Source organism: Danio aesculapii, chromosome 4 (genome assembly GCF_903798145.1).
Source record: "Danio aesculapii chromosome 4, fDanAes4.1, whole genome shotgun sequence".
Taxonomy (NCBI): Eukaryota; Metazoa; Chordata; class Actinopteri; order Cypriniformes; family Danionidae; genus Danio; species Danio aesculapii.
Genome location: NC_079438.1, coordinates 14,351,784 through 14,379,413, shown reverse-complemented (window position 1 = coordinate 14,379,413; position 27,630 = coordinate 14,351,784). Strand labels below are relative to the sequence as shown.

Genomic DNA, 27,630 nt, shown 5'->3' with positions numbered 1-27,630 from the left:
GAAGGTCTCACTTCAATATGTTAGCAATGTTTGGTGGATGAAACACGGTAGCTGTGAAAACCTTCTTGAGATGTGTTTGCATGTCATTAAAACGGTGCTTACATATAAAGCTGGTGGGTTGTTTGAGATCCATAAAGAAATCTAAGAACCGAATCATTACCGCTCCTTTTTTTGTCTGAATAAGTGTACATGTTAGACTGATTGAGATCAGAAGTCCACTAAATGTTCATTAACTAACGTCACAGCAAAAGCTGCTACAATTAACATAGAAACACCATAGACAGCACAGCACCGCTGCTTTTTCTATGACAGGCAAAGGGCTCGTGCGGGATTTGAACCCAGGACTTCTCACACCCTAAGCGAGAACCATACCCCTAGACCAACGAGCCCTGTAGAAGCAGTCTGCAGTGCCACAAAAAATTCTGTGAGACTGATCCAATCTACTCTTTGTTCATGTTGTTTTTGTTACGTGTGTGAGCAACTCCCTGAAGGCAAATTACAGTTCACAGGCAGTGAAAAACAGCCCAGTGGAGTAATGGATACGGCACCAGCCTTCGAAGCTGGGGATTGTGGGTTTAAGGTAGCAACTGGGTTATCTTTGATGCAGTTCCTTTTAAGTTGGCTGTGCAAGACAATCCAGTGTGACCTTTAAAACGCTAGATTCAAACCCTTAGGTCAAAAAGACATGACAAAGGAAAACTCCTCAGAGAAGCTGTTTTGTCATTAGGTGTACACACCAGATCGTCTGAATGCAATATGGCATAGGGATCCTAAAGTACTGTTTTCTGAGTTACAAGAACTTCCTGAGCCATACAACAGATATGACAATTGCTAGTATTGACCCAGTGACCTAATGGATAAGGCATCAGCCTTCGAAGCTGGGGATTGTGGAATCAAGTCCCATCTGGGTTGTTTTTCTTGGGTTACATTTAAGTTTTGTGAAACAATTCCGACTTGTTTTCTCAAAACTTAGGCGTGATGATCTGAGGACAATAGTTAGCTTCGAATTCTCAGACTTGCTGCACACTTCAAATAAGATTCATCCAATCTTGCTTCAATCTCACTGTCACATTACAAACTTAAAAGGTTCCGCTAATCTTTGGCAATGGAGATCTTGACTTCAAGTACTCCGTGTCTTTCAACTAATGGTCTCATGTTAGGTGGATGATGATGAAACACAAACAAGAAAATAGCTGCAGAAAGGTTGTGATTTCAAGTTAATGAGAGTGGCCTTGTCTGGAATTTGAAACTCAAGACCAGTCACAACATACATGAGAACCATACCCCAGGACCAATGAGACACGAATGTGTATGATTGCACAAAGAAAATGTTTGTCCATTAGTTGCACACATCTTATTTGACAGAAGGCAAAGTGGCATATAGATCCTAAAGTGCAGTTTTCCATGCATTGGCATCTTGTTGAAAGTATACAAGAGATCCATGACAAAAGATTGGTGACATGGTCCAGTGGCCTAATGGATAAGGCATCAGCCTCCGTAGCTGGGGATTGTGGGTTCAAGTCCCACCTGGGTCATCTTTGAAGGTCTCACTTCAAGTTGGGAGCAATGTTTGGTGGATGAAAGACAGTACCTTCTTGAGATGTGTTTGCATGTTAATAGGCTTGTTTGAGGTGTGCCTCACCTTGTCTGCAGTAAGAAGAGGGCTCAAATAATACACCAGAAGTTGGACGCTTCCCAAATCTTGCTATTTTGCTGCCTGGAAATGTCACCAGTGGCAGAGATTGCGTTCGCATTTATTATCGCGGAAGACCTCATGAAAAAATAGTATAGTAATATAGTTAATATTATAGTAAATATTACAGCGTTTTTGAACATGTTTTTTCAGTATTGGGTTATGTTTATAGTTGTTGTGATACCAGAGCAACTTTAGAATTTAAACAGGCTATTTTTATAATATGGTTCAAAAACACTATAGTATTCCTATAACTCATTATAGTATTTTTTATTGTGGGAGTGGATGCAATTGAAATATCAATATTTTTACAAAAAAAAGATGGTCATAATCACAGAAGATGAACAGCTCATTACTTAAAAGGGCGTATTTAAAATATAAATCTGTATATTCATCAAATGTTTAAAGAATGACAAAATAAACAGCTTATACAGCAAGAAAGCTTTCACGAAATCTCATTTGGCTACATTATAAATTAAGTAGCTATAGCAAGATGCTTTTGAGTGACAAGTCATGACAAATGTTTGTTTGACATAAAGAAATTCTTTAGGGGTTTATTATATTGACATGCTTATTAGGCCTATCTGCTTTTACTGCAGCCAGACTAAAATAAATAGCCTAAGAAGGTTTCTCCAGAATAAAAACTATTAGACTCTAGGAAACACTGTTCTTGGTCTATTAAACATGACTTTTGATTTGTTTGTATACATTTTAACAACATGTTATTTTTAATAGAAAGGAAATATTTTTAGTTTAAAAATTAAAATTAAGTATATAAAATATCTAAAATGACATACAAAGTCACAAGTGACTCATGGGTATTTAATTACTGTACAGCATTACATTACATGTCTATACGCACAGGCCTGTGTGTTTCCATTCATCATATTAATTTACTCGCCGACCGACTGTTGGCATCGAGCATCGAGTGGTCTCGCCACTAACTGAGAGACCCAGCGCAGTGAGCGCACCATGGGCGTTGCTTGGCCTGTTTTAGGGGGGGCTGTAGCCCCCCTATATTTCTACTCAGGATTCAGCTCCTCCCTGTCTTGTTATTCATTTGATCAGCAAACCACAGCCATGGACAGCGAGAGAACGAGGTGTGTGATGAATTGATAAATTGTTATAATATCTGCTTATTTGCAGTTCTTTGATATAGATACACTTGTATCACCCGTATCCTCCAATGTCACGGAAAAGCTGTCGGGTTTTCTCAGCGTTCACCTCATCAGCACAGCTGTTTCCTCCAGGGAAAAATGTAACTCTTTATGAACATTTCGCTATTTTTATTTCAAAATGAACTACCAATATTAAACACTTTACAGTTCGTGTAACATTAACTATACATTCTTTCACAGAAAGGATTAAACAGAGTGACAGAACCACTTAGAGAATGTACCCATTGTAACTATCACTGAGTCACTGACAGAGACAGAAACATCAAGTGTTGTCTAGTATTAAAAAATACTTCTTATTCATTATTATCATTCAGATCGTGAAATATGTGAATTAGCCTGTAAGTTTAAAAATATATATTTATATGCATGTCATTTAATTAGAAAAGTGGCAGTTTATTTATTTAATACATGAAAACAAAAAATGCACTTAAATATAGAAAGTGGTTTTTACTACAGTAAACTGGTGGGTTGAGCCTATTTGGCTTATTCAGAACTCAAACGGCTATGCCTGTCTATGTAATAAGTGGAATACTAGTATACAACCCATATTAAACAAACATTAAGTGTATTACTATTAAATTACTACTTATAAATGTAATATTATATATATATATATATATATATATATATATATATATATATATATATATATATATATATATATATATATACAGAGGCATAGATTTAGGGTGGACGGAGGGGATGTGTCCCCACCAATGTCCTTCAACCATTGAAATGTCCCCACCAATAATTTAATCCACAAAAAAAAAAAAAAAAAAAAAATGGCGCTGTCAACATATAACCTAGACATGCAGAAAGGGTTCAGTCACGTTCACTCCTCCCGCCCCAAAAGACATATGGGCATTTTGATTGGCTGTGCCTTTCCCTTAAAAACAATAAACACCGGTGGAGGTTTAAAATGTGCTTATTAAACAATTATAGGTGACCTAATGAATATATATTAATAATCATGACCTAATGTACAGTTTCTGGCTGCATGAAACCAGGCAGCCATCGCCGATTGGGCCAAATGCTTAACATTTATTATTATTATTTTTATTATTACTATTATTATTATCCTCATCATCATAATATCACATCTAGCAAGAGATAAAAACTGCCTGCATGTAAAAACAGTACACATTTAAAAAAAAAAAAACTGACCGGCCCACATTTAAAAAACAGTCCGGCCCTTGCCAGATGGCCAGTCCGCCCCTGGCAGGAACTATCATTCATTTTCTTTTCGGCTTAGTCCCTTTATTAATCCGGAGTCACCACAGTGGAATGAACCAGCAACTTATCCAGCACATGTTTTACGCAGCGGATGCCCTTCCAGCCACAACCCCTCTCTGGGAAACACCCATACACACTCACCCACACTCATACACTACAGACAATTTAGCCTACCCAATTCACCTGTACCACATGTCTTTGGACTGTGGGGGAAACCAGAGCACCCGGAGGAAACCCACGCTACGCAGGGAGAACATGCAAACTCCACACAGAAACGGCAAATGACCCAGCCGAGGCTCAAACCAGCAACCTTCTTGCTGTGAGGCGACAGCCACCACTGCGTCGCCCCTGGCGAAAATTAATACTGCTTTATTAATTATTTATTTATTACATAATTTAAATTGATTATTCAACAGTATACACTACAGCTGCTTTTCACTGGCACACCCACCACATTCTTACGAACATATTTTATTTATATTTGGTTATTAGCCAAAGTCATTGACTTGAATATAATAAACCATGTATAATATAAATACTACCTGTCATCTAAATTCTTATCTTTATATAAAATCTTAAAAACTTTATATAAAACTAAAAAATACAATAAAACGTTCATGCACAAAAAAGCAAATACAGAAAAAAAAAAAAGTTTTAAATGCATTTAATATGTTTCAAGAGCTGTGAAGCGAGCGCTTTCGCCTGGTCACACCAACACAATCTCATGGCAATTCGTAACTTTTTGACTTAGTGGCTAATTCGTATGAATTCGTACGATCTAATTCATACAATTTAGTACGATTTGCTCATCCCCCAATGACGGTTGGGTTTAGGGGCGGGGTTGGGTGCCACGCCTCCTTTTTAAAATCGTACAATTTCGTACGACTGAACTCATACGAATTCGTACGAATTAGCCACTAAACTGACAAAACGTAAAATACTTACGTTTTCTTGTGAGATCAGGCTGGGTCACACACACATGCATACAAAAACATGCATATAAAAAATGTGTTCTATGTCCTCAGACAAATGTTTATGTTTTTATATGACGTGGTGAAATGTAAAAATGAAATTTTAAATGTAGAGCTTTATGTTCGTAAGAATGTGGTGGGCCACTGGTTTCTCCCCAACCGTTTGTAAAGCGGCGTTGCAATGACAGAAAAGAAGGTAGCCTAGTTTCTGATGATTTCACTCTCTTGACAAATCTAAGCTTGTTACTAATAATAATAACATTATTCAAACGGAATCATTTGCCGGCTGTTGCTTCGGCGGGACTATAATCTGATGTAAGAGAAGTCTTCTTTCACTACAGTATTGTTCTTAAACAGAAAGCATTTTACAGGTAACTTTATTCTAAATCTTGGACCTTATTTCTGAAATAAAAATGAGCAATAAAAAGGTGTGAAGCACCAGAAGCGGACTATATTAAAGTCATTTGAATATATTTTGGCCATTGTTGATTTACAGGAATTTTCAAATGTATTTTATTTTAACCAAAGAGGCTAGAAAAAGAATTAATTATTATTGTATTATTATTATTATTATTATTATTATGTTTAAACTATTATTTTTTATTGAAATGGCCAAATTGTTACTGAGGACTGTTGAATGTGCAGTTTTTTGTCTAATAAATGATAGTAGGCTACAGTTTTTTTTACTGTAAAACTTTAACAGATTGCTATTTTTTCCTAATGATGTAATGAATTTGTAATTTACAAATTAGTCTTGTTTTAATTTTTTTAAATACAAATTTTAGGAAATATTTAATAACACGTACTGTATGAGAACTACCTGTTAGTCAATGGAAAAGCAGTCGTTCCTTGCGCCACCTGGTGGCTATTGCGTAAAGCACAGAAATGTTTTATTTTTTAATGAAAAGGCCATAGTACTGCGCGTGACTGCGGTTGACCAATTGCAATTTTGCGCGTGCAGAAACGCGCGTTCTCAGTAGCCATATCTGTACTGAAGTGGAACTGAACTGAATCTGTACCGTTTTCTGCTCACAATGAAGGCAGAAATGGTCCAGATGACACTTCTAACCAAATATTACAACCAAATATTTCAGAGGAACTTCAGAGTTGAATGAATGAATGAATAAAAATAAATAACTCAAATGTAACAAAATGTATTACTTGCGATAAAAGGTAACTAAGTAATGCACCTACTGACTTTTTAGGGGAATAACTCAATATTGTAATGCATTACTTTTAAAAGTGACTTTCTCCAACACTGCATGTTAGGATACTTAAATTTAATTAAATTCAGGTTGAACATATAACACCTGATATTAGAACTGAAATATTAAACAGGCACTGTTCTATGGAGGACCAAGAGCATTATTTAAAAATAAAGTAAATGATCAAATGATCAATTTTCAATAATTGAAGCAGAAAATTATTTAAATGAATCATATAGGCAGTTAAACTATTGATTAAAAAAAATTTATGGATAAATTAATATACAATTTTAAAAGTTTATTTATTTCACGTTTTAAATGTTGGTTATTCAAATAATAAAAAGTGCATCAATAAGAAATCGGCTTTAAATGGACAAGGCATATTTAAATGGATTTAATTTGTGTTTTTAAAATATATTATTATATCAATAATATATTATTATATCAATAAAAGATTACATTTAAAAATATCATTTAAATTTGTAAATATACTTATTTAAAACTGTTTATTTAATTCATGTTTTCTTATGATAATTAATCAAAGAATAAAAAAGCATATTAAATATATATAAAATACACATATTATATAGCTTTAAAAAAAAACATTTGCCAAAAGCATTTTTTAAAGAATTTAAGGTAATTTCTTAATAAAATACTTTTTATTGTTTGATTAATCAATGTTTTAAAACAAATTGTATTTATTTAAACATTTAAATGTGATGTATTTATGTAAATTTTTATGTAAAAAAATTTTCATTGATAAAATGATTTTTCAGTGTCACTCCTGGTCCTTCATACTGATCATTAACCAGGCATTTCATTTTTATATAGACTTGTCTTATCGCCATTCTCCCATTTATAAATTTAATTTAAACGATAAAATTCTGTATGATCATCATGGTTTAACTCATCAAGCATAAAAACAGATGTCACAGATTTGTGAAAATACAAATTTCATGAAGCTTGGTCTCCTAAACATCAGGTCACTAGCACCTAAAGCACTTATCATAAATGAATTAATAACAGATAACAATCTTAATGCACTCTGTCTCACTGAAACCTGGCTGAAACAAAATGACTATATTAGTTTAAATGAAGCAACTCCTCCAGGATTCCTATATAAACATGAGGCTCGTCAAACTGGTCGTGGTGGTGGAGTCGCGTCAATCTTTAGTGATATTCTTAATGTTAATCAGAGAAACGGACTTACGTTTAGCTCCTTTGAACGTAATGGTGTTTTTAAGTCAACTGGAACAAGTAACTTGGCCGACCTAGGCACTAGACAACAAACTTCTGTTAAATCCTGATGTCATCTTGTAACGCCAGAGAGCACGTGGCCCAGGATCATTGCCCGGCACACGTGTTAGCAGTTGCAAGGCAGCAAAAGCCTTGGTTCGTCCCTGGGTGGGCTCAAACCACCAACCTTTCGATTAACAGCCGAACACGCTAACCGATTGCGCCACAGAGACTCAGACACCAAACCAACTGTAGTAGAAATGCTGAACTTTGTCTCACTTGGTCTGCTAGATGAATCCAAATGAAAGCTGCCGAAAAGAGAGAGAGAAAGGTAACAGAAACACCCAACGTGGGGCTCAAACCCACGTCACTGAGATTAAGCGTCTCATGCTCTCCCACCTGAGCTAGCCGGGCTTGTGAGACACTCATTCTAGGCACTGTTTTGATCAATACCTTCACTACCTGTGTAAAGTTTGATGCTGATTTTAAGTCAACTGGAACAAGTACCTTGGCCTACCTAGGCACTGGACAACAAACTTCTGCTAAATCCTGATGTCATCTTGTAACGCCAGACAGCACGTGGCCCAGGATCATTGCCTGGCGCACGTGTTAGCAGTTGCAAGGCAGCAAAAGCCTTGGTTCGTCCCTGGGTGGGCTCAAAGCAACAACCTTTCAGTTAACAGCTGAACTCGCTAACCGATTGCGCCACAGAGACTTAGAGAGCATTGCAACTGTAGTAGAAATGCTGAACTTTGTCTCAATAGGTATGCTCGAAGAATCCAAATGAAAGCTGCCGTAAAGAGAGAGAGTGAAAAGTAACAGAAACGCCCAACATGGGGCTCGAACCCACGACCCTGAGATTAAGAGTCTCATGCTCTACCGACTGAGCTAGCCGGGCTTCTGATACATTCATTCTAAGTAAACTGGCATAAGTAACTTGGCCGATCCAGGCACTAGACAACAAACTTCTGCTAAATCCTGATGTCATCTTGTAACGCCAGACAGCTCGTGGCCCAGGATCATTGCCCGGTGCACGTGTTAGCAGTTGCAAGGCAGCAAAAGCCTTCGTTCGTCCCTGGATGGGCTCAAAGCAACAACCTTTCGGTTAACAGCCGAACGCGCTAACCGATTGTGACACAGAGACTCAGACTAACCATACCAACTGTGGTAGAAATGCTGAACTTTGTCTCACTTGGTCTGCTGGATGAACCCAAATGAAAGCTGCCAAAAAGAGAGAGAGAAAGGTAACAGAAACACCCAATGTGGGGCTCAAACCCACGTCACTGAGATTAAGTGTCTCATGCTCTCTCACCTGAGCTAGCCGGGCTTGTGAGAAACTCATTCTAGGCACTGTTTTGATCAATACCTTCACTACCTGTGTAAAGTTTGATGCTGATTTTAAGTCAACTGGAACAAGTAACTTGGCCGACCTAGGCACTGGACAACAAACTTCTGTTAAATCCTGATGTCATCTTGTAACGCCAGACAGCACGTGGCCCAGGATCATTGCCCGGCACACGTGTTAGCAGTTGCAAGGCAGCAAAAGCTTTGGTTCGTCCCTGGGTGGGCTCGAACCAGCAACCTTTCGGTTAACAGCCGAACGCGCTAACCGATTGCGCCACAGAGACTCAGACACCAACCAACGGTAGTAGAAACGCTGAACTTTGTCTCACTTGGTCTGCTAGATGAATCCAAATGAAAGCTGCCGAAAAGAGAGAGAGAAAGGTAACAGAAACACCCAAGATGGGGCTCAAACACACGTCACTGAGATTAAGTGTCTCATGCTCTCCCACCTGAGCTAGTCGGGCTTGTGAGACACTCATTCTAGTCACTGTTTTGATCAATACCTTCCCTACCTGTGTAAAGTTTGATGCTGATTTTAAATCAACTGGAATAAGTAACTTGGCCAATAGAGGCACTGGACAACAAACTTCTGCTTAATCTTGATGTCATCTTGTACTGCCAGACAGGGCTTGTGAGATGCTCATTCAAGAGAAAGTCACTGTTTTGATCAATACCTTCCCTACCTGTGTAAAGTGTAATGGTGTTTTTAAGTCAACTGGAACAAGTAACTTGGCCGACCTAGGCACTAGACAACAAACTTCTGTTAAATCCTGATGTCATCTTGTAACGCCAGAGAGCACGTGGCCCAGGATCATTGCCCGGCACACGTGTTAGCAGTTGCAAGGCAGCAAAAGCCTTGGTTCGTCCCTGGGTGGGCTCAAACCACCAACCTTTCGGTTAACAGCCGAACGAGCTAACCGATTGCGCCACAGAGACTCAGACACCAAACCAACTGTAGTAGAAACGCTGAACTTTGTCTCACTTGGTCTGCTAGATGAATCCAAATGAAAGCTGCCGAAAAGAGAGAGAGAAAGGTAACAGAAACACCCAAGTACCTGGAACAAGTCTCAATAGGTATGCTCGAAGAATCCAAATGAAAGCTGCCGAAAAGAGAGAGAGAGAAAAGTAACAGAAACGCCCAACGTGGGGCTCGAACCCACGACCCTGAGATTCAGAGTCTCATGCTCTACCGACTGAGCTAGCCGGGCTTCTGATACATTCATTCTAAGTAAACTGGCATAAGTAACTTGGCCGATCCAGGCACTAGACAACAAACTTCTGCTAAATCCTGATGTCATCTTGTAACGCCAGACAGCACGTGGCCCAGGATCATTGCCCGGTGCACGTGTTAGCAGTTGCAAGGCAGCAAAAGCCTTGGTTCGTCCCTGGGTGGGCTCAAAGCAACAACCTTTCAGTTAACAGCTGAACTCGCTAACCGATTGCGCCACAGAGACTTAGAGAGCATTGCAACTGTAGTAGAAATGCTGAACTTTGTCTCAATAGGTATGCTCGAAGAATCCAAATGAAAGCTGCCGTAAAGAGAGAGAGTGAAAAGTAACAGAAACGCCCAACATGGGGCTCGAACCCACGACCCTGAGATTAAGAGTCTCATGCTCTACCGACTGAGCTAGCCGGGCTTCTGATACATTCATTCTAAGTAAACTAGCATAAGTAACTTGGCCGATCCAGGCACTAGACAACAAACTTCTGCTAAATCCTGATGTCATCTTATAACGCCAGACAGCACGTGGCCCATGATCATTGCCCGGTGCACGTGTTAGCAGTTGCAAGGCAGCAAAAGCCTTCGTTCGTCCCTGGATGGGCTCAAAGCAACAACCTTTCGGTTAACAGCCGAATGCGCTAACCGATTGTGACACAGAGACTCAGACTAACCATACCAACTGTGGTAAAAATGCTGAACTTTGTCTCACTTGGTCTGCTGGATGAACACAAATGAAAGCTGCCAAAAAGAGAGAGAAAGGTAACAGAAACACCCAACGTGGGGTTCAAACCCACGTCACTGAGATTAAGTGTCTCATGCTCTCCCACCTGAGCTAGCCGGGCTTGTGAGACACTCATTCTAGGCACTGTTTTGATCAATACCTTCACTACCTGTGTAAAGTTTGAAGCCAATTTTAAATCAACTGGACCAAGTAACTTGGCCGACCTAGGCACTAGACAACAAACTTCTGTTAAATCCTGATGTCATCTTGTAACGCCAGACAGCACGTGGCCCAGGATCATTGCCCGGCACAAGTGTTAGCAGTTGCAAGGAAGCAAAAGCCTAGGTTCGTCCCTGGGTGGGCTCGAACCACCAACCTTTCGGTTAACAGCCGAACGCACTAACCGATTGCGCCACAGAGACTCAGACACCAACCAACTGTAGTAGAAACGCTGAACTTTGTCTCACTTGGTCTGCTAGATGAATCCAAATGAAAGCTGCCGAAAAGAGAGAGAGAAAGGTAACAGAAACACCCAAGATGGGGATCAAACCCACGTCACTGAGATTAAGTGTCTCATGCTTTCCCACCTGAGCTAGTCGGGCTTGTGAGACACTCATTCTAGTCACTGTTTTGATCAATACCTTCCCTACCTGTGTAAAGTTTGATGCTGATTTTAAATCAACTGGAATAAGTAACTTGGCCAATAGAGGCACTGGACAACAAACTTCTGCTTAATCTTGATGTCATCTTGTACCGCCAGACAGGGCTTGTGAGATGCTCATTCAAGAGAAAGTCACTGTTTTGATCAATACCTTCCCTACCTGTCTAAAGTGTAATGGTGTTTTTAAGTCAACTGGAACAAGTAACTTGGCCGACCTAGGCACTAGACAACAAACTTCTGTTAAATCCTGATGTCATCTTGTAACGCCAGACAGCACGTGGCCCAGGATCATTGCCCGGCACACGTGTTAGCAGTTGCAAGGCAGCAAAAGCCTTGGTTCGTCCCTGGGTGGGCTCGAACCACCAACCTTTCGGTTAACAGCCGAACGAGCTAACCGATTGCGCCACAGAGACTCAGACACCAAACCAACTGTAGTAGAAACGCTGAACTTTGTCTCACTTGGTCTGCTAGATGAATCCAAATGAAAGCTGCCGAAAAGAGAGAGAGAAAGGTAACAGAAACACCCAACGTGGGGCTCAAACCCACGTCACTGAGATTAAGCGTCTCATGCTCTCCCACCTGAGCTAGCCGGGCTTGTGAGACACTCATTCTAGGCACTGTTTTGATCAATACCTTCACTACCTGTGTAAAGTTTATTGCTGATTTTAAGTCAACTGGAACAAGTACCTTGGCCTACCTAGGCACTGGACTACAAACTTCTGCTAAATCCTGATGTCATCTTGTAACGCCAGACAGCACGTGGCCCAGGATCATTGCCTGGCGCACGTGTTAGCAGTTGCAAGGCAGCAAAAGCCTTGGTTCGTCCCTGGGTGGGCTCAAAGCAACAACCTTTCAGTTAACAGCTGAACTCGCTAACCGATTGCGCCACAGAGACTTAGAGAGCATTGCAACTGTAGTAGAAATGCTGAACTTTGTCTCAATAGGTATGCTCGAAGAATCCAAATGAAAGCTGCCGAAAAGAGAGAGAGAGAAAAGTAACAGAAACGCCCAACGTGGGGCTCGAACCCACGACCCTGAGATTCAGAGTCTCATGCTCTACCGACTGAGCTAGCCGGGCTTCTGATACATTCATTCTAAGTAAACTGGCATAAGTAACTTGGCCGATCCAGGCACTAGACAACAAACTTCTGCTAAATCCTGATGTCATCTTGTAACGCCAGACAGCACGTGGCCCAGGATCATTGCCCGGTGCACGTGTTAGCAGTTGCAAGGCAGCAAAAGCCTTGGTTCGTCCCTGGGTAAGTAAACTGGCATAAGTAACTTGGCCGATCCAGGCACTAGACAACAAACTTCTGCTAAATCCTGATGTCATCTTGTAACGCCAGACAGCACGTGGCCCAGGATCATTGCCCGGTGCACGTGTTAGCAGTTGCAAGGCAGCAAAAGCCTTGGTTCGTCCCTGGGTGGGCTCAAAGCAACAACCTTTCGGTTAACAGCCGAACGCGCTAACCGATTGTGACACAGGGACTCAGACTAACCATACCAACTGTGGTAGAAATGCTGAACTTTGTCTCACTTGGTCTGCTTGATGAACCCAAATGAAAGCTGCCGAAAAGAGAGAGAGAAAGGTAACAGAAACACCCAACGTGGGGCTCAAACCCACGTCACTGAGATTAAGTGTCTCATGCTCTCCCACCTGAGCTAGCCGGGCTTGTGAGACACTCATTCTAGGCACTGTTTTGATCAATACCTTCACTACCTGTGTAAAGTTTGATGCTGATTTTAAGTCAACTGGAACAAGTAACTTGGCCAACCTAGGCACTAGACAACAAACTTCTGCTAAATCCTGATGTCATCTTGTAACGCCAGACAGCACGTGGCCCAGGATTATTGCCCGGCGCACGTGTTAGCAGTTGCAAGGCAGCAAAATCCTTGGTTCGTCCCTGGGTGGGCTCAAAGCAACAACCTTTCAGTTAACAGCTGAACTCGCAAACCGATTGCGCCACAGAGACTTAGAGAGCATTGCAACTGTAGTAGAAATGCTGAACTTTGTCTCAATAGGTATGCTCGAAGAATCCAAATAAAGCTGCCGAAAAAAGAGAGTGAGAAAAGTAACAGAAACGGCTAACGTGGGGCTCGAACCCACGACCCTGAGATTAAGAGTCTCATGCTCTACCGACTGAGCTAGCCGGGCTTCTGATACATTCATTCTAAGTAAACTGGCATAAGTAACTTGGCCGATCCAGGCACTAGACAACAAACTTCTGCTAAATCCTGATGTCATCTTGTAACGCCAGACAGCACGTGGCCCAGGATCATTGCCCGGTGCACGTGTTAGCAGTTGCAAGGCAGCAAAAGCCTTGGTTCGTCCCTGGGTGGGCTCAAAGCAACAACCTTTCGGTTAACAGCCGAACGCGCTAACCGATTGTGACACAGAGACTCAGACTAACCATACCAACTGTGGTAGAAATGCTGAACTTTGTCTCACTTGGTCTGCTTGATGAACCCAAATGAAAGCTGCCGAAAAGAGAGAGAGAAAGGTAACAGAAACACCCAACGTGGGGCTCAAACCCACGTCACTGAGATTAAGTGTCTCATGCTCTCCCACCTGAGCTAGCCGGGCTTGTGAGACACTCATTCTAGGCACTGTTTTGATCAATACCTTCACTACCTGTGTAAAGTTTGATGCTGATTTTAAGTCAACTGGAACAAGTAACTTGGCCAACCTAGGCACTAGACAACAAACTTCTGCTAAATCCTGATGTCATCTTGTAACGCCAGACAGCACGTGGCCCAGGATTATTGCCCGGCGCACGTGTTAGCAGTTGCAAGGCAGCAAAATCCTTGGTTCGTCCCTGGGTGGGCTCAAAGCAACAACCTTTCAGTTAACAGCTGAACTCGCAAACCGATTGCGCCACAGAGACTTAGAGAGCATTGCAACTGTAGTAGAAATGCTGAACTTTGTCTCAATAGGTATGCTCGAAGAATCCAAATAAAGCTGCCGAAAAAAGAGAGTGAGAAAAGTAACAGAAACGGCTAACGTGGGGCTCGAACCCACGACCCTGAGATTAAGAGTCTCATGCTCTACCGACTGAGCTAGCCGGGCTTCTGATACATTCATTCTAAGTAAACTGGCATAAGTAACTTGGCCGATCCAGGCACTAGACAACAAACTTCTGCTAAATCCTGATGTCATCTTGTAACGCCAGACAGCACGTGGCCCAGGATCATTGCCCGGTGCACGTGTTAGCAGTTGCAAGGCAGCAAAAGCCTTGGTTCGTCCCTGGGTGGGCTCAAAGCAACAACCTTTCGGTTAACAGCCGAACGCGCTAACCGATTGTGACACAGAGACTCAGACTAACCATACCAACTGTGGTAGAAATGCTGAACTTTGTCTCACTTGGTCTGCTTGATGAACCCAAATGAAAGCTGCCGAAAAGAGAGAGAGAAAGGTAACAGAAACACCCAACGTGGGGCTCAAACCCACGTCACTGAGATTAAGTGTCTCATGCTCTCCCACCTGAGCTAGCCGGGCTTGTGAGACACTCATTCTAGGCACTGTTTTGATCAATACCTTCACTACCTGTGTAAAGTTTGATGCTGATTTTAAGTCAACTGGAACAAGTAACTTGGCCAACCTAGGCACTAGACAACAAACTTCTGCTAAATCCTGATGTCATCTTGTAACGCCAGACAGCACGTGGCCCAGGATTATTGCCCGGCGCACGTGTTAGCAGTTGCAAGGCAGCAAAATCCTTGGTTCGTCCCTGGGTGGGCTCAAAGCAACAACCTTTCAATTAACAGCTGAACTCGCAAACCGATTGCGCCACAGAGACTTAGAGAGCATTGCAACTGTAGTAGAAATGCTGAACTTTGTCTCAATAGGTATGCTCGAAGAATCCAAATGAAAGCTGCCGTAAAGAGAGAGAGTGAAAAGTAACAGAAACGCCCAACATGGGGCTCGAACCCACGACCCTGAGATTAAGAGTCTCATGCTCTACCGACTGAGCTAGCCGGGCTTCTGATACATTCATTCTAAGTAAACTGGCATAAGTAACTTGGCCGATCCAGGCACTAGACAACAAACTTCTGCTAAATCCTGATGTCATCTTGTAACGCCAGACAGCTCGTGGCCCAGGATCATTGCCCGGTGCACGTGTTAGCAGTTGCAAGGCAGCAAAAGCCTTCGTTCGTCCCTGGATGGGCTCAAAGCAACAACCTTTCGGTTAACAGCTGAACGCGCTAACCGATTGTGACACAGAGACTCAGACTAACCATACCAACTGTGGTAGAAATGCTGAACTTTGTCTCACTTGGTCTGCTGGATGAACCCAAATGAAAGCTGCCAAAAAGAGAGAGAGAAAGGTAACAGAAACACCCAATGTGGGGCTCAAACCCACGTCACTGAGATTAAGTGTCTCATGCTCTCTCACCTGAGCTAGCCGGGCTTGTGAGAAACTCATTCTAGGCACTGTTTTGATCAATACCTTCACTACCTGTGTAAAGTTTGATGCTGATTTTAAGTCAACTGTTGCAAGGCAGCAAAAGCTTTGGTTCGTCCCTGGGTGGGCTCGAACCAGCAACCTTTCGGTTAACAGCCGAACGCGCTAACCGATTGCGCCACAGAGACTCAGACACCAAACCAACGGTAGTAGAAACGCTGAACTTTGTCTCACTTGGTCTGCTAGATGAATCCAAATGAAAGCTGCCGAAAAGAGAGAGAGAAAGGTAACAGAAACACCCAAGATGGGGCTCAAACACACGTCACTGAGATTAAGTGTCTCATGCTCTCCCACCTGAGCTAGTCGGGCTTGTGAGACACTCATTCTAGTCACTGTTTTGATCAATACCTTCCCTACCTGTGTAAAGTTTGATGCTGATTTTAAATCAACTGGAATAAGTAACTTGGCCAATAGAGGCACTGGACAACAAACTTCTGCTTAATCTTGATGTCATCTTGTACTGCCAGACAGGGCTTGTGAGATGCTCATTCAAGAGAAAGTCACTGTTTTGATCAATACCTTCCCTACCTGTGTAAAGTGTAATGGTGTTTTTAAGTCAACTGGAACAAGTAACTTGGCCGACCTAGGCACTAGACAACAAACTTCTGTTAAATCCTGATGTCATCTTGTAACGCCAGAGAGCACGTGGCCCAGGATCATTGCCCGGCACACGTGTTAGCAGTTGCAAGGCAGCAAAAGCCTTGGTTCGTCCCTGGGTGGGCTCAAACCACCAACCTTTCGGTTAACAGCCGAACGAGCTAACCGATTGCGCCACAGAGACTCAGACACCAAACCAACTGTAGTACAAACGCTGAACTTTGTCTCACTTGGTCTGCTAGATGAATCCAAATGAAAGCTGCCGAAAAGAGAGAGAGAAAGGTAACAGAAACACCCAACGTGGGGCTCAAACCCACGTCACTGAGATTAAGCGTCTCATGCTCTCCCACCTGAGCTAGGCGGGCTTGTGAGACACTCATTCTAGGCACTGTTTTGATCAATACCTTCACTACCTGTGTAAAGTTTGATGCTGATTTTAAGTCAACTGGAACAAGTACCTTGGCCTACCTAGGCACTGGACTACAAACTTCTGCTAAATCCTGATGTCATCTTGTAACGCCAGACAGCACGTGGCCCAGGATCATTGCCTGGCGCACGTGTTAGCAGTTGCAAGGCAGCAAAAGCCTTGGTTCGTCCCTGGGTGGGCTCAAAGCAACAACCTTTCAGTTAACAGCTGAACTCGCTAACCGATTGCGCCACAGAGACTTAGAGAGCATTGCAACTGTAGTAGAAATGCTGAACTTTGTCTCAATAGGTATGCTCGAAGAATCCAAATGAAAGCTGCCGAAAAGAGAGAGAGAGAAAAGTAACAGAAACGCCCAACGTGGGGCTCGAACCCACGACCCTGAGATTCAGAGTCTCATGCTCTACCGACTGAGCTAGCCGGGCTTCTGATACATTCATTCTAAGTAAACTGGCATAAGTAACTTGGCCGATCCAGGCACTAGACAACAAACTTCTGCTAAATCCTGATGTCATCTTATAACGCCAGACAGCACGTGGCCCAGGATCATTGCCCGGTGCACGTGTTAGCAGTTGCAAGGCAGCAAAAGCCTTGGTTCGTCCCTGGGTGGGCTCAAAGCAACAACCTTTCGGTTAACAGCCGAACGCGCTAACCGATTGTGACACAGAGACTCAGACTAACCATACCAACTGTGGTAGAAATGCTGAACTTTGTCTCACTTGGTCTGCTTGATGAACCCAAATGAAAGCTGCCGAAAAGAGAGAGAGAAAGGTAACAGAAACACCCAACGTGGGGCTCAAACCCACGTCACTGAGATTAAGTGTCTCATGCTCTCCCACCTGAGCTAGCCGGGCTTGTGAGACACTCATTCTAGGCACTGTTTTGATCAATACCTTCACTACCTGTGTAAAGTTTGATGCTGATTTTAAGTCAACTGGAACAAGTAACTTGGCCAACCTAGGCACTAGACAACAAACTTCTGCTAAATCCTGATGTCATCTTGTAACGCCAGACAGCACGTGGCCCAGGATTATTGCCCGGCGCACGTGTTAGCAGTTGCAAGGCAGCAAAATCCTTGGTTCGTCCCCGGGTGGGCTCAAAGCAACAACCTTTCAGTTAACAGCTGAACTCGCAAACCGATTGCGCCACAGAGACTTAGAGAGCATTGCAACTGTAGTAGAAATGCTGAACTTTGTCTCAATAGGTATGCTCGAAGAATCCAAATAAAGCTGCCGAAAAAAGAGAGTGAGAAAAGTAACAGAAACGGCTAACGTGGGGCTCAAACCCACGACCCTGAGATTAAGAGTCTCATGCTCTACCGACTGAGCTAGCCGGGCTTCTGATACATTCATTCTAAGTAAACTGGCATAAGTAACTTGGCCGATCCAGGCACTAGACAACAAACTTCTGCTAAATCCTGATGTCATCTTGTAACGCCAGACAGCACGTGGCCCAGGATCATTGCCCGGTGCACGTGTTAGCAGTTGCAAGGCAGCAAAAGCCTTGGTTCGTCCCTGGGTGGGCTCAAAGCAACAACCTTTCGGTTAACAGCCGAACGCGCTAACCGATTGTGACACAGGGACTCAGACTAACCATACCAACTGTGGTAGAAATGCTGAACTTTGTCTCACTTGGTCTGCTTGATGAACCCAAATGAAAGCTGCCGAAAAGAGAGAGAGAAAGGTAACAGAAACACCCAACGTGGGGCTCAAACCCACGTCACTGAGATTAAGTGTCTCATGCTCTCCCACCTGAGCTAGCCGGGCTTGTGAGACACTCATTCTAGGCACTGTTTTGATCAATACCTTCACTACCTGTGTAAAGTTTGATGCTGATTTTAAGTCAACTGGAACAAGTAACTTGGCCAACCTAGGCACTAGACAACAAACTTCTGCTAAATCCTGATGTCATCTTGTAACGCCAGACAGCACGTGGCCCAGGATTGTTGCCCGGCGCACGTGTTAGCAGTTGCAAGGCAGCAAAATCCTTGGTTCGTCCCTGGGTGGGCTCAAAGCAACAACCTTTCAGTTAACAGCTGAACTCGCAAACCGATTGCGCCACAGAGACTTAGAGAGCATTGCAACTGTAGTAGAAATGCTGAACTTTGTCTCAATAGGTATGCTCGAAGAATCCAAATAAAGCTGCCGAAAAAAGAGAGTGAGAAAAGTAACAGAAACGGCTAACGTGGGGCTCGAACCCACGACCCTGAGATTAAGAGTCTCATGCTCTACCGACTGAGCTAGCCGGGCTTCTGATACATTCATTCTAAGTAAACTGGCATAAGTAACTTGGCCGATCCAGGCACTAGACAACAAACTTCTGCTAAATCCTGATGTCATCTTGTAACGCCAGACAGCACGTGGCCCAGGATCATTGCCCGGTGCACGTGTTAGCAGTTGCAAGGCAGCAAAAGCCTTGGTTCGTCCCTGGGTGGGCTCAAAGCAACAACCTTTCGGTTAACAGCCGAACGCGCTAACCGATTGTGACACAGAGACTCAGACTAACCATACCAACTGTGGTAGAAATGCTGAACTTTGTCTCACTTGGTCTGCTTGATGAACCCAAATGAAAGCTGCCGAAAAGAGAGAGAGAAAGGTAACAGAAACACCCAATGTGGGGCTCAAACCCACGTCACTGAGATTAAGTGTCTCATGCTCTCCCACCTGAGCTAGCCGGGCTTGTGAGACACTCATTCTAGGCACTGTTTTGATCAATACCTTCACTACCTGTGTAAAGTTTGATGCTGATTTTAAGTCAACTGGAACAAGTAACTTGGCCAACCTAGGCACTAGACAACAAACTTCTGCTAAATCCTGATGTCATCTTGTAACGCCAGACAGCACGTGGCCCAGGATTATTGCCCGGCGCACGTGTTAGCAGTTGCAAGGCAGCAAAATCCTTGGTTCGTCCCTGGGTGGGCTCAAAGCAACAACCTTTCAGTTAACAGCTGAACTCGCAAACCGATTGCGCCACAGAGACTTAGAGAGCATTGCAACTGTAGTAGAAATGCTGAACTTTGTCTCAATAGGTATGCTCGAAGAATCCAAATAAAGCTGCCGAAAAAAGAGAGTGAGAAAAGTAACAGAAACGGCTAACGTGGGGCTCGAACCCACGACCCTGAGATTAAGAGTCTCATGCTCTACCGACTGAGCTAGCCGGGCTTCTGATACATTCATTCTAAGTAAACTGGCATAAGTAACTTGGCCGATCCAGGCACTGGACAACAAACTTCTGCTAAATCCTGATGTCATCTTGTAACGCCGGACAGCACGTGGCCCAGGATCATTGCCCGGTGCACGTGTTAGCAGTTGCAAGGCAGCAAAAGCCTTCGTTCGTCCCTGGGTGGGGTCGAACCACCAACCTTTCAGTTAACAGCCGAACGCGCTAACCGATTGCGCCACAGAGACTTAGACACAAAACCAACTGTGGTAGAAATGTCGGGCTTGTGAGACACTCATTCTAGTCACTGTTTTGATCAATACCTTCACTACCTGTGTAAAGTTTGATGCTGATTTTAAGTCAACTGGAACAAGTAACTTGGCCAATAGAGGCACTGGACAACAAACTTCTGCTTAATCTTGATGTCATCGTGTAACGCCAGACAGGGCTTGTGAGATGCTCATTCAAGAGAAAGTCACTGTTTTGATCAATACCTTCCCTACCTGTGTAAAGTGTAATGGTGTTTTTAAGTCAACTGGAATAAAAAAATTGGCCAAAACAGGTACTGGACAACAAACTTCTGCTAAATCCTGAAGTCATCTTGTAACGCCAGACAGCACGTGGCCCAGGATCATTGCCCGGTGCACGTGTTAGCAGTTGCAAGGCAGCAAAAGCCTTGGTTCGTCCCTAGGTGGGCTCAAAGCAACAACCTTTCAGTTAACAGCTGAACTCGCAAACCGATTGCGCCACAGAGACTTAGAGAGCATTGCAACTGTAGTAGAAATGCTGAACTTTGTCTCAATAGGTATGCTCGAAGAATCCAAATGAAAGCTGCCGAAAAGAGAGTGAGAAAAGTAACAGAAACGCCCAACGTGGGGCTCGAACCCACGACACTGAGATTAAGAGTCTCATGCTCTACCGACTGAGCTAGACGGGCTTTTGATACGTTCATTCTAAGTAAACTTGCATAAGTAACTTGGCCGATCCAGGCACTGGACAACAAACTTCTGCTAAATCCTGACGTCATCTTGTAACGCCAGACAGCACGTGGCCCAGGATCATTGCCCGGTGCACGTGTTAGCAGTTGCAAGGCAGCAAAAGCCTTCGTTCGTCCCTGGGTGGGCTCGACCCACCAACCTTTCGGTTAACAGCCGAACGCGCTAACCAATTGCGCCACAGAGACTTAGACACCAAATCAACTGTAGTAGAAACGCTGAACTTTGTCTCACTTAGTCTGCTGGATGAAGCCAAATGAAAGCTGCCGAAAAGAGAGAGAGAAAGGTAACAGAAACACCCAACGTGAGGCTCGAACCCACGTCACTGAGATTAAGTGTCTCATGCTCTCCCGACTGAGCTAACCGGGCTTGTGAGCCATTCATTCTAGCCACTGTTTTGATCAACACCTTCCCTACCTGTGTAAAGTTTGATGCTTATTTTAAATCAACTGGAATAAGTAACTTGGCCGACCTAGGCACTGGACAACAAACTTCTGCTAAATCCTGATGTCATCTTGTTACGCCAGACAGCACGTGGCCCAGGATCATTGCCTGGTGCACGTGTTAGCAGTTGCAAGGCAGCAAAAGCCTTCGATCATCCCTGGGTGGGCTCGAATGACCAACCTTTCGGTTAACAGCCAAACGCGCTAAACGATTGCACCACAGAGGCTTAGAGAGCAATCCAACTGTAGTAGAAATGCTGAACTTTGTCTCAATAGGTATGCTCGAAGAATGCAAATGAAAGCTGCCGAAAAGAGAGAGAGAAAGGTAACAGAAACGCCCAACATGGGGCTTGAACCCACAACCCTGAGATTAAGAGTCTTATGCACTACCAACTGAGCTAGGCGGGCTTGTGAGATGCTCCTTCGAGAGAAAGTCACTGTTTTTATCAATACCTTCCCTACCTGTGTAAAGTTTGATGCTGATTTTAAATCAACTGGAATAAGTAACTTGGCCAATAGAGGCACTGGACAACAAACTTCTGCTTAATCCTGATGTCATCTTGTAACGCCAGACAGCACGTGGCCCAGGATCATTGCCGGGTGCACGTGTTAGCAGTTGCAAGGCAGCAAAAGCCTTGGTTCGTCCCTGGGTGGGCTCAAATCACCAACCTTTCAGTTAACAGCCGAACTAACCGATTGCACCACAGAGACTCAGACACCAAACCACCTGTAGTAGAAACGCTGAACTTTGTCTCACTTGGTCTGCTGGCTAAACCCAAATGATAGCTGCCGAAAAGAGAGAGAGAAAGGTAACACAAACACCCAACGTGGGGCTCAAACTGTAGTGGAAAGTTGCGCTGGATCTCGACAAACATCTTCTAGGTTTCAAAAAAGAGGCTGAGGTCTTCGAAGTTCTCAAGTTCAATGGTTCAGTTCCTACCTCTCGGACAGGTCATTCAGGGTGTCGTGGAGGGGAGAGGTGTCCAACCTACAGCATCTAAACACTGGGGTACCTCAGGGCTCTGTGCTTGGGCCACTTCTCCTCTCTATCTACACGGCATCTTTAGGAACAGTCATCCAGAAACATGGTTTTTCCTACCACTGCTATGCTGATGACACCCAGCTATACCTCTCTTTTTACCCTGATGATCCCTCGGTTCCAGCTCGCATTTCAGCCTGCCTGTCAGACATTTCACTCTGGATGAAAGGTCATCATCTCCAGCTTAACCTCATGAAAACGGAAATGCTTGAAGTTTCTGCCAACCCGACTCTTCACCATAACTTTTCAATCCAGATGGATGGAGCAACCATCACTGCATCCAAAATGGTAAAAAGCCTTGGAGTAACGATTGATGACCAACTGAACTTCTCTGACCACATTTCTAGAACTGCTCGATCTTGCAGATTCGCACTCTACAACATCAGAAAGGTCCGACCCTTCCTATCTGAACATACTGCTCAACTCATTGTTCAAGCTCTTGTCCTCTCCAAACTGGACTATTGCAACTCTCTGCTAGCCGGGCTACCAGCTAGTTCTATCAAACCTCTTCAGCTGCTTCAGAACGCAGCAGCAAGAGTGGTCTTTGATGAACCCAAAAGAGCACATGTCACTCCGCTACTCACCCGTTTGCACTGGCTGCCAGTTGCTGCCCGCATCAAATTCAAAGCTCTGATGTTTGCTTACAAAGTGACCTCTAGCTGTGCTCCTTCGTATCTGCTCTCACTTCTGCAGATATATGTGCCCTCCAGAAACTTGCGTTCTGTGAATGAACGTCGCCTCGTTGTTCCATCCCGAAGAGGGAAGAAATCACTTTCCCGAACTCTCACATTCAATCTGCCCAGTTGGTGGAATGAACTCCCTAACTACATCAGAACAGCAGAGTCACTTGCTGTCTTCAAGAAACGACTAAAAACGCAACTGTTTAGTCTCCACTTTCCTTCCTAATCTGCAACTGCCTCTCTGGCTATACCACTGTGCCCTCTCTCTCTCTCTCTCTCTCTCTCTCTCTCAAAAAAAAAAAAAAAAAAAAAAAAAATTCTACTAATGTTTTGCTTCTTAGACTTTTACACACCTGAAACTTGTCTATAGCACTTGTTCACTGCTGCTCTTATAGTTGTGTAAATTGCTTCCTTGTCCTCATTTGTAAGTTGCTTTGGATAAAAGCGTCTGCTAAATGACTAAATGTAAATGTAAAGTTGAAGCAGTTTATTGTTACAGCAGAGATGGTCGATCGAGCTCTCTCCCACTCAATGTCCAAAAACCCACAGTTTATATACAGTTTCTTATCCATAGGTATCATGAGATATGATTTAACATCACCCTATTCCCGGCTCCAATAGGATCCTAGCTTTTTAATTAATGGCTGTATGTTTTTCTGTTTTTACATATCTTAAAGGTCATATAGCATGTGCTTACAATCATGTGTTTGCATATGATCATGTTGTTTACATACTTTCTAAATGATTCTCCTTATGTATGCTATTTTGGCGAGGGTTGTTTTTGTCTTGTTCAACATATACATTGTCTAAATGTATTGCATACGCTCTGTCATAATGTTCTCACTTTGGCGCATGACCTGCTGTGCTTCAATTGTAAGGCCCTCAATTATAAGGCCCTGCATGTTTGTATGTCTCTTCTGCATCACTTGAATATAGGTATTTCTATAAGTTTTAACAGTGTATTTTAATAGTAATCTATATTTTAATAGTGGCAGATTATATAGTAATTACATAATAAAAGTCCCACTATATATAGTGATTACATAATAAAAGTTCCACTATAAATCCCCCCTCAGGGACTTTATCAAAAAAAGTCCCTTTCCTAAATCCCTCGCTGAAGTGCAACTTAAGAATCTAACATTTCGCTCAGTTTTTAACATTCTTGTGCAACCAAAAAAGTTGCCCATCTACATCCTTATCAATTGTCAGCATCCTTGCGCCGCACTTCAGAGGAGAAACGGAACCAAACATCTCCCTCCACTTTTGGCTTTAGAAGGAGTAAAAGATCCCGCTCTCCCTAACTAAATACTTTCTTGGGGAGTTCAACACTCAACAATTATTAGTCATGTTAAAACATATGCTTTGTCAGCTTTGCTCACAGGAGTGGTTATATAACATATATACTTAATTAATCAACACACAAAAGAAAATCTCAATATTTGCAGAACATTCATAACGCCTGTAAAAGAACTATATCTGATGTTTCATCCCACGTCGCCAGAGGTACTTCTGAGTACTGTCTGGTGTTGGTGCAGACAGTGGGTTTTTAAACCTCCAGTAGATTCTGCTCTTCTTCTCCTTTGTTGCTGGATACTGGAGTGTCCCTTGACCCGTAGTCATCTTCCCTCTTTCCTCGTGTACATCTGATATCAGCTCCGGCAGCTTCGATGAACTCCTATATACACAGAATTTTATACTAGTAAACGGGTCTTAAAATGATTACACAATCTTTCAGTTCAGTCCGTTCTATTTGCATTTTCCTGTATTAGGATGATGCCTTGCTTAAAACCATTCTCTTTGGGATTTAAAGCCTTTTTAAAATTAGTAAAAAGCTAAAGAATTATATTATTATTATTTTTAAGACCTTAAAGATGAAAGAAATTTAGGGTAGTAATTGTTCTCAAAACTCATCCAAATGTTCCAAATCTGGCCCAAGAACTTCATAGACATGGTCTCTGCAGTCATGCACAGTTCTATTAACTCGCACATCGACCATCTGTTTGGCAGCAGCTTTAGCTATAAATCTGAGAAGAGGGATAACACAACAAAAAAGAATAAAAATAAATATAGCAATTCTTTTGAATATTCCAATCTTAATTATTGTCCAATCGCAACTATTGTCCTAATGATCCATACATGGAGGCAAACTAGTCACTAAAGTACTTATCCTCTCCAGCGTTCTCTTTTACTTCTTTCCTCAGAATTTCCAATTTTCGCATGGCTTCATTGAAAGATCCACCTAAGGCGGTGTTATTTGGAATATAGGAGCAGCAAAGGGTGCAGTGATTTACCAAGCCATTTTATTTGTTAGGGCCAATTATTCTCCTAATACTTTAACGTCATCATTTGTGTAATTTATAAATCTTTGTTGGTTGTAATAAATGTAGTTAATCCACTGTAAAAATTGTCATTGCAATTATCCACACTATTATAGAGTCAAGTCCTTCTTTTGCTATATCTCTAGTTTTAAACTCATCTGGTATTACACTAGGTTGGCCAATGTGAACTTCTGAGTCAGGTGTATATTGTCTCTTAATTCAGTGCTTCCAATTCTGCTGTCTTTGTATGTCATTTTGCTCTTCAACTCAATTAGTTATTATCACTTCCTGTATTAGTTTAACTCTAGTACAAATCCCTTTCCATTTCAATGGAATGTTGAGGTGTAATATTCCCCTTCCTAGATCCAGTAGTAGTCTGCTATTTGTTCATATTGTTGTATTAAGGGAAATCATCTTGGCAATTGGACATTTTGTCCAGTGCAATTACCAAGTGTGCTGTTAGCCGTCCTATCGCCTTTTTCTGAAACTGGCAACATTATATTCTTTATTGTAGCTGTAGCCATTTGGAAGGTTTGCATATAAACATTTTCTTTTCCCCACATTTGTCAGTCAAATGTCAAATTATTGCACAATTTCCTTTTAAATTTTCTCACATTTGTCGATCCACTTGTTTGGTTATAACATTCATATTCTAATTTCTTATTGCATATTTGTGGGAATCTCTCTTGTTGTTGCTTGAACTTTAATGTTCATTTCTTTGCTTTCTTTTTTCAACCTATCATTGTTCTCTAATGTAAATTTGGTGCTTCCTATTATATCAAGACATTGGGCCTGGCAAAATGGGCAGTCACAGTACAGTATACTGAATTTTGTACAATGTCTATAATCATAAAAATTTACAACCACTATAAGCTTTTTCAAAAGTGTTTGTAAACATATTGGGCAATTGAATATTTGTAATTTTCTAACTGTGTATTTTGCCCAATGATACCAATCATTGTTATTAGCTTCTTCTAAGAGCTGATCATCTGAGATCTGGTCATACTCAATTTCTTTTTAAATTGCATATCATTTTGATTTTCATACATATCCTCTGGGTCAATATTTTTCTTCAGACGATTGTTCTTTACCTTCATTTTGTTGTGGGATATTCACCCCTGTCCAAGAAAATTAAGAAGTCAATTGTTGGATACTCTTGTCTGACTCCATCAGACTGGGATAATCCTTTACCTTTGGAGAAGTTACCTCTAGGCTTTCACTCATCTTTATTTGCATCATCATCAGCAGCAGCAGGAACATCTTCCTTCTGTCGTTCACTGTTCTGTTCCTGTTAATGAATAGCTTCATACATGGCAGTTAGTTTTTCTTATAAGACAAAATTCTTATTTGCCAATGTATTAGACAGGACATTAGCGTTCCATGCAGTGTTAAGTTCCTGTTTCTGTTAGTGTACATGTAAAAACTCATTAAAACATCTGTTTACACATCAGTCTAGTTTAATAATCCAAACTTAATCAAGTTTAGCATTTTCACATATTTTTAAAAAGAGGCCCTAATGGATCTTCTTGTAGCTTTTGACCAGTCCTTGTGATTGCGCATGATAATTTCACTCTAGCCTTTGATTTATTCTTAATTAACAGTACTTCTTTAACATTTTTATTTATTTGTTTGCTTATTCATTTAATCACTTATTTACTTATTTAGCTATTTTTAATTTACTTTAATTACTCTAAATACTTTATGAATGCACACCCATTATTTAATTTTTTTCTGATGGTATTCCAGATGTAGAAATCATAGTTTTTCTTATTAGAAATATAATTAATCACCACAACCTGTTTTTAATCCTAACCTTTTAAGTAGTACAAACATGTATTTCTTGCCTTGTACTCAGTTTAGTATAACCTCAAAACCCTCATTACTAAATGCTTGAATATCACTTAAGGTACTGGTTGCTGTCCCTTTCCTCACAATATATTTAACACCGATGTCACATGGACAAAACTCACTAAGCACTGCATTTAATAAGGAGACCAATCTCCTTGCTGTTTAATTTTTCCTAATACTTTACCCTTGATCAAAATCAT

General features: G+C 42.1%; 14 non-coding genes across 14 annotated transcripts; 1 reads left to right on the top strand and 13 right to left on the bottom strand.

Moving 5' to 3' along the window:
- The first annotated feature begins 1,462 nt into the window (after positions 1-1,462).
- On the top strand, positions 1,463-1,535 carry trnar-ccg (transfer RNA arginine (anticodon CCG)). Its single transcript has one exon. It is a non-coding gene; the product is annotated as a tRNA-Arg (tRNA).
- Positions 1,536-8,341: 6,806 nt separating this feature from the next.
- trnak-cuu (transfer RNA lysine (anticodon CUU)) lies at positions 8,342-8,414 on the bottom strand. The gene has a single exon. It is a non-coding gene; the product is annotated as a tRNA-Lys (tRNA).
- A 656-nt stretch (positions 8,415-9,070) lies between these two features.
- On the bottom strand, positions 9,071-9,144 carry trnan-guu (transfer RNA asparagine (anticodon GUU)). The gene has a single exon. It is a non-coding gene; the product is annotated as a tRNA-Asn (tRNA).
- Positions 9,145-9,995: 851 nt separating this feature from the next.
- trnaq-cug (transfer RNA glutamine (anticodon CUG)) lies at positions 9,996-10,068 on the bottom strand. The gene has a single exon. It is a non-coding gene; the product is annotated as a tRNA-Gln (tRNA).
- Positions 10,069-10,424: 356 nt separating this feature from the next.
- On the bottom strand, positions 10,425-10,497 carry trnak-cuu (transfer RNA lysine (anticodon CUU)). Its single transcript has one exon. It is a non-coding gene; the product is annotated as a tRNA-Lys (tRNA).
- Positions 10,498-11,151: 654 nt separating this feature from the next.
- trnan-guu (transfer RNA asparagine (anticodon GUU)) lies at positions 11,152-11,225 on the bottom strand. The gene has a single exon. It is a non-coding gene; the product is annotated as a tRNA-Asn (tRNA).
- Positions 11,226-11,803: 578 nt separating this feature from the next.
- Positions 11,804-11,877, bottom strand: trnan-guu (transfer RNA asparagine (anticodon GUU)). Its single transcript has one exon. It is a non-coding gene; the product is annotated as a tRNA-Asn (tRNA).
- A 592-nt stretch (positions 11,878-12,469) lies between these two features.
- On the bottom strand, positions 12,470-12,542 carry trnaq-cug (transfer RNA glutamine (anticodon CUG)). Its single transcript has one exon. It is a non-coding gene; the product is annotated as a tRNA-Gln (tRNA).
- A 2,829-nt stretch (positions 12,543-15,371) lies between these two features.
- trnak-cuu (transfer RNA lysine (anticodon CUU)) lies at positions 15,372-15,444 on the bottom strand. Its single transcript has one exon. It is a non-coding gene; the product is annotated as a tRNA-Lys (tRNA).
- Positions 15,445-15,981: 537 nt separating this feature from the next.
- Positions 15,982-16,055, bottom strand: trnan-guu (transfer RNA asparagine (anticodon GUU)). The gene has a single exon. It is a non-coding gene; the product is annotated as a tRNA-Asn (tRNA).
- Positions 16,056-17,300: 1,245 nt separating this feature from the next.
- trnaq-cug (transfer RNA glutamine (anticodon CUG)) lies at positions 17,301-17,373 on the bottom strand. Its single transcript has one exon. It is a non-coding gene; the product is annotated as a tRNA-Gln (tRNA).
- A 2,908-nt stretch (positions 17,374-20,281) lies between these two features.
- On the bottom strand, positions 20,282-20,355 carry trnan-guu (transfer RNA asparagine (anticodon GUU)). The gene has a single exon. It is a non-coding gene; the product is annotated as a tRNA-Asn (tRNA).
- A 616-nt stretch (positions 20,356-20,971) lies between these two features.
- On the bottom strand, positions 20,972-21,044 carry trnak-cuu (transfer RNA lysine (anticodon CUU)). Its single transcript has one exon. It is a non-coding gene; the product is annotated as a tRNA-Lys (tRNA).
- A 172-nt stretch (positions 21,045-21,216) lies between these two features.
- Positions 21,217-21,290, bottom strand: trnan-guu (transfer RNA asparagine (anticodon GUU)). The gene has a single exon. It is a non-coding gene; the product is annotated as a tRNA-Asn (tRNA).
- Between the last annotated feature and the right edge of the window lie 6,340 nt (positions 21,291-27,630).